The following is a 6,860-nucleotide window of genomic DNA, read 5'->3' as shown; positions in this document are numbered from 1 at the left end:
CCGATTACAGTGCTTTGTTTAGCCGTGGAGGGAAACAACTGAAAATATGAAATAAACACACATGTAAGCTACGACTCTCTAAAAAATCATCATTGTTGTTGTTCGGCTTTTCATTTCCCCATTTGTTGATTCACTCCAAGAGCAAGTAACGTAATATGGGTCAAGTGATCAGTTTGATATCAATCTTTTGTGATACACCGTCATATTTACATTATTTGTACAGTATGAATGATTTGCTTTGGTACCTGCTCAAACTTAAGCTCTCCTTTGTCTGCCTGTCTACGCTTCTCCTGCAGTAGCTTCTCCCCCCTCGCTCACATGCGTAAGTGCTATGCTCAGTCACCCAGTGCCTGAGCTCAGATCTTACCAAAATTAGGGTGAATTTACGACTGTGCGCTATGTGCTTCGAATATTGTGTGTAGTTTTTTGTTTTATACAGTTGGCAGTCAGGCATCAGTAACAAAATCACCAGGCTCACAGTAGACAGATTCACAAGAAATTAATTTGGGCTTAGAAGGAATAAAACAAACAGAATCCTTAATTAAGCTTGTGTTAGATTGCAAAATGGTCCCAGATGAAACAGTCTTAACAACACGAAATGCACAGTTCTTTGAACCCAGAGGAAACAATTATTCTCAAAACAAACACTCCTTTGATTCTCATGGACAGGAGCTCTGGGGTTCATAATACTAGCTTTAGCAGTCTTGGTGAAAACATTCTGTGTATTCCCTGACACGAAAGGCGGAGGAACGAAGTCTTTCTCACTCATCCCAGCTGGGCGTCCACAAGGGAAGTTGGACTCCTGTTGGAGCCGGGGGCGCCGATCGCACTTACGTCGCGTCTCAGTGGAGGAGGGAGCGGAGGTGCTGGACCGCGACGGGGAAAAACTCTGACGTAGCTGCTCCAGCTGTGGTGTGGACACTCTGGGAGAGCCGGGTGGTAAGATGATAATCCCCAACATCCTGTAGAACGCCTGTGCAGGTGTGAGCTGGCTGCCCGTGGGCTCATAGTAATCATAGTAATGGGGCCGGCCGACTGCAGTCCCAGGAAAACCAGTCTCATTTACAGCAGTCATTCCCTCACTTGCTGCACAGAAAACAGAACCAGAAAAAATAGTCCTTGTGTCAGAGTCAGTGTTCTTTTCACTCACCACAGCCAGCAGTTCTAAAGTCCCAATATCCGGCTGTGGGGTGATGCACCGGCGGCACAAACGTCGCTTCCTTCTCGGAGACGGCTCTGACAGGCCGGGTAATTCCACATCTGGCAGTTCTCTAGAACACGTCCTCCGTTGAGGCGAGCAGGCAAGCGGTAGTGGTGAGGGGGTGAAGTTGGAGTATGAAATCTCGTACGAGCAGGTGCAGTGAGTCCAATAGCCAGGGGTGACCGGAAATAAGCTGCTGTAGCCTGCCTTCCAGAGTGCAGAGAAATCCCTCTCCCTCATGCTCCAGCCATAGGTTGACTAACCTGGAAGCAGAGTCAATTATAACCTCCTGAAGCTCCTTGGGAGGGGCGAATGCCACTGGATCCATAATCTGGCTGGTCCGTACTGTCACGGAGAGTGAGAAGAGCTGTGAGGAAAAATAAAGGAGGATCCAAGTGCAGGCACTCACTGAGATGATTGAAGATAAAGCACACAGTGAAAAATGGCAAAACCGAATAAAAGCTAAACTAAACTGGGACAAAACTAAAACTACAAAGCAGCAAACCAGAACATGAAGGTATGTAGACAAAAGGTACATGATAGTGTGACGGCCAGTGGGCTGGCTTTGTGTTTTGCTTTTTCTTTTACCTGTTTCTTGCAGGTGGGTGGAGCTGACCCAATTATTGATGCAGCACACCTGAGAGGCCAGTCCCAGTGTATATAAAGACACCTTGACTGAACCAGCAGGGCGCTGGCTTTGGGCTCTGGCTCTCTCTGTCTGGCACACATGTTCATTTGGAAGTTTCAGTTATGGCTGTTATGTCCTTTAAATTGTCTTTAAGTTGCTTTACTTTATTTTTATTAAATATGACTTACAGCCTTTAAAAGCCTGTGTGTGGTCTCCCACTTGATTGTCACTTCCTATGAGCCGGGTTGTGACAATAGTGACAGCAGGGAAAACACACATTAGATACACAGTAGATTCACAGATGGACCAGCGACTACAACAAAAGAAGACACGACTTAAATACACACAGAAGAACACAGGGAGATAACACACAGGTGGGGAACACAGCTGGAAGTATTAAGGGCTAACAAGACGGGGGAGAAGTAAAACTGAACACGCTGACATCACACATGAACATGAACCTTCAAAGTAAAACAGGAAACAGGACACACTTTACTAAGACACGGACTAGACAGAGAGACAGACTAGACACTGAACTAAACCTACACTAAACATGAGAAACAACCCTAAGAACTAATCCCTCACCAGAATAACTAAAACATAGATTTATCATAATAATCAAAGCACCAGAGAAACCAAGAACAATTCATAATGCCAATATAAACCAAAACATAAGAACTCAAAATACTGGGTCAAAACTGACCCAGAACCGTGACAGCAAGTAGGGGTGGAGCTGGGAGCCGCTTCCTCTGCTTTGGCCTGCCTCGTATTCCAAGCCAGCTGCCTCCTCTGACTACTTGGCCAGGTGAATCCTCTGCCAATATCTCTTTATATCTCTGTTCATTGTGGCACTGTCATTATGACTGTGTGAACTTTAGCTCTGCATCTCCCTTCTCCAAGTCCCCCAGCAAATTTGTATCTCATGGAGATTTGTACTTTTTGTGATTTCCTTGTTCATTTCGGTTTTTGTTGCTGTGTATTTTGAACTTTCAGACATAAATGCTAAATGAGGTTGACTCCTGCCCCCCATAGTCCCAGACTTTCTTTAAAACTTCTCCACAACAAACATCAGAGCAAAGCCAACATTGCATCTGTAGAGCTCTTTCTCAGCATGAAGCCATACTATTGCTCACTGTTCATCACCATCCATCCATCCATCTTCATCCACTTTATCCGAGGCCGGGTCACGGGGGCAGCAGCCTAAGCAAAGAGGCCCAGACCTCCCTCTCCCCAGCCACCTCCTCCAGCTTATCTGGGGGAACAACAAGGCATTCCCAGGCCAGCCGAGAGATATAATCTCTCCAGCGTGTCCTGGGTCTGCCCCGGGGCCTCCTCCCGGTTGGACATGCCTGGAACACCTCACCCAGGAGGCGCCCAGGGGGCATCCTTGTCAGATGCCCGAACCACCTCAGCTGGCTCCTTTCGATGTGGAGCAGCAGCTGCTCTACTCTGAGCCCCTCCCGGATGGCCGAACTTCTCACCCTATCTCTAAGGGAGAGGCCAGCCACCCTTCGGAGGAAGCTCATTTCTGCCGCTTGTATCCGCGATCTCGTTCTTTCGGTCACTACCCACAGCTCGTGGGCATAGGTGAGGTAGGGACGTAGATCGACCGGTAAATTGAGAGCTTTGCTTTTACACTCAGCTCCCTCTTCACCACGACGGACCGGTGCAGCGTCCGCATCACTGCAGCTGCTGCACCAATCCGTCTGTCGATCTCCGGCTCCCTTCTCCCATCACTCGTGAACAAGACCCCGAGATACTTGAACTCCTCCACTTGGGGCAGGAACTCATCCCCGACCCGGCACTCCACCCTTTTCCAGCTGAGAACCATGGCCTCAGATTTGGAGGTACTGATCCTCATTCCCGCTGCTTCACCACCTTTTGTCTTAACCTAGCTTCAACAACTTTCCCACATCTTCACTTATTAGTCCTTTATTTATCCAGGTAAAAATCTCATTTACATTAAAATCTCATTACCAAGAGAGACCTGGCATCAAGGCAGCAAAAGTCAAAAACACATGCATCACAATAACAATTAAAAAAATACAACATTCTGTACAAACATGAAACATATACAATAACAGATCAGGAAGGCTGGCTCTGTGGTCAGCATAAATCTAGACACTGATGACAATGGAAGAGAAGAGTGTCACGGTTTGCCGGGGCAAGCCGTGTGGAATTGTAGAAAGGACCAAAAAGGCGGCAGCTCTGGTGCAGGTGAGTGTTTATTTACAGGGGTGGGTAAGTACAAACAGCAATGGTGGCAAAACATGAAACTGGAAACCTAAACTGGGTAAACTAACAAGACAAACCAGAAAGGAGGATGCAGGGAGGTCCGGGGAAATACATACGGAGAGACGCAGGGAGACCGAGGGGAAACAACACAGACGAACCAGCAACTACCATGACAGAAGACACAACTTAAATACACTCAGAGAACACAGGGAGATTACACACAGGTGGGGAACACAGCTGGGAGTGATTACGTGACGAGACTAGGGAGGCAAACTGAAAACACTCACATAAGACGCAGACCTTCACAATAAAACAGGAAACACATACACGCAATGACATAACCCACCAACGTAACACAGACTGGGGGACACAGAACATAGGAACATGAACCATGAAACAGAGGAGTACAAACACTCAAGGCAACCAAAACCACAGAACACTAATAAACTAAACATAAACACGGAGTCGCAGACTCCAGACCATGACAAAGAGGACACTACAAAAACGGCTAGACATTATGGACAATGTTGGGTATCCTCTGCATATAGTCATAAACAACCAGAGGAATCTCCTCAGCGAACGATTGCATCTCCCATAATCTTAGACCAACTGTCATGGTCCCGAGTCCGTGGACTCAGTGATTTTGTGTTTGGTGTATTTATTGTTGTTATTATTATTATCATTATTATTTTTATTATTATTATTTATTATTATTATTATTATTTGTGGGCTTTTTTGGGATGGTTTGTGTTTTGGGGTTTTGGATACTGGGTTTCTGAGTTTGTGCTCCCTCTATTGGTCCCTGGTGTTAGTGTTCCCCTGTCTCGTCAGGTTAATCAGGTCCAGCTGTGTCTCCCACCTGTGTGTGATTTCCCAGTGTCCCTCTGTGTATTTAAAGTGTGTGTCTGACTCTGTTCCTCGTTGCGTCGTCTGTATTCATCCTCTGTGTTCATTCCCTGTGTTTCTCTGCATTACTCCGTCATCTCCGTGAATCCACTGCGTGTTCTCCCTGCTGTCCTCCCTTTGTGTTCAGGTTTGTTGTTCTATGGTTTAGTTTCTCACAGTTTAGTTTATCCTTAGTTCTGTTTTGCCATCCCCACTGTATTCTGTTTTCATAATAAACTACGCTCACATCTCAGTAAGTGCTGCCTTCAAGTCCTCTTTTCCACACAACACACGGCTGCTGCCCCAGTCGTGACACCAACAGACTCCTTTGTCCCACTCTGCACTTATGTGTAATTGTCCTCAGCTGTGCTCATCGTGTGTTCCCACGTCCCTCATTGCCTTCTGTGTATTTATGTCATCCCTCATGCTGTTCCCTAGTGTACCTCTCTGTGAAGTTTATATTTTCCCAGTCTAGTTTAGTATCTCTCCTTTGAGTTAATAAATAAATCAATCCTTACGTTGGGTGAGTGCTGAGTGTTTGTATATGTGTGCATGAGGGTGGGAATGCATGTTTGTGTCTGTGTGTGCCTGTTTGTCTGTGTCTATATGTCAGGTCGGGTCTTAGACTCCACCTCTCTGGGAACTCCCAGGCCCTCCAAGGCCTATCTCCCCTCACCACACTCCCTGCCAGTGACTGATGCCCTCAGGGGTCGGTGCATTGGTGGTTCTTGGTGTCCGGGGCTGGGCGCTCAGGTATGTACCAGCTCACTCCTGGTGGCTACTTGGCGGGGCCTGGCGCCTGTTGCTCGGTCAGGCCTCCTCCGGGGTGCGGGGGGCCCTCAGGCTCGGTTCACTCTGGCACAGCTGGCTGCCAGCAGAGCCGCACCCCCCTCTAGCTTCTGCTCGGCGGCTACTGGGTGACGCCTCGTCTGGGTATCCTCAGCCCTTCCCATGAGGGTGGCACGGATGCCCCTCCGGTGGTCCTCCTTGGGCTCTCGCACTCTGAGTCCTCTGGATGTCTGGGGCCTGGATCTCTTCCATGCCTGCTTCATGCCCTGGGGGACGGGGCTATGGCTCGCTACATCCTCTTGCAGACCATTACATGTGGAAACCATCTGAATACAAGCGCGCTGATCCACACAGGTATGCACACGGGTGTTCACTGTTCGTAGACTTAAATTACACCTTTCTTGGCTGCTACTTCAAAGCACATTGTGCGCTGTCTGTCCTGCGTGCTGCACAACAACATTGAATATTTAGTATTTACTGCTGTTTACACTTAGCTAGATTAATGCGATGGTGTTGTGTTTAGTACGTTGCTTTGGGTTTTTTTGCTTGTTTTCTATTCTTTCTCCCTCAACAGGTGATCCAGGAGATTTTATTTTATTTTATTTTATTTTATTTTTTAAATTTTATTTTTTATTTTTTTCCCCTTTCTCACTGTCCCTCTCCCCTTCTGTTTTTCTTTTCCTTCCTCTTTCTCTCTCCCTTTCCTATCCCTCACTCATGTCTGTCCCGTCTGTAACAACTGAAAATAAAATAAAATAAATAATAAAAACTGGTAATGTCAGGTAATGAGTTGGAATAAAGTTGAATAAAACCTTGAAACACAGAGATGGATGATATTTTATACTTATTGCTTTATAAACAGTCAAAGCAAACGGGGTCATTTTTGAGCCCAGAGGACAACAGATGTGATTATTTGCTGCCAGTAAAAAACTTGAAGTAGTTTAAAAACAGCTTTCTAAATTAACGTTGACATAAACCCGTCCGTGATCATCTGTTAAAGCAACCGACTCTGGTTGTGAAACAATAATCACAATAACTGATGATTTAATTTATTTTTTACCCAAAAACAAAGAAAAAAATCATTTTTATGAGGTTTTTATCAGACTTAAGATTAAAAAAATG

The sequence above is a fragment of the Copadichromis virginalis genome, linkage group LG6 (genome assembly GCF_057382275.1).
Source record: "Copadichromis virginalis isolate Kocher_CV1m ecotype Utaka linkage group LG6, C_Virginalis_male_GT1.1, whole genome shotgun sequence".
Lineage (NCBI taxonomy): Eukaryota > Metazoa > Chordata > Actinopteri > Cichliformes > Cichlidae > Copadichromis > Copadichromis virginalis.
Note: the sequence above shows the minus strand (reverse complement) of the source record.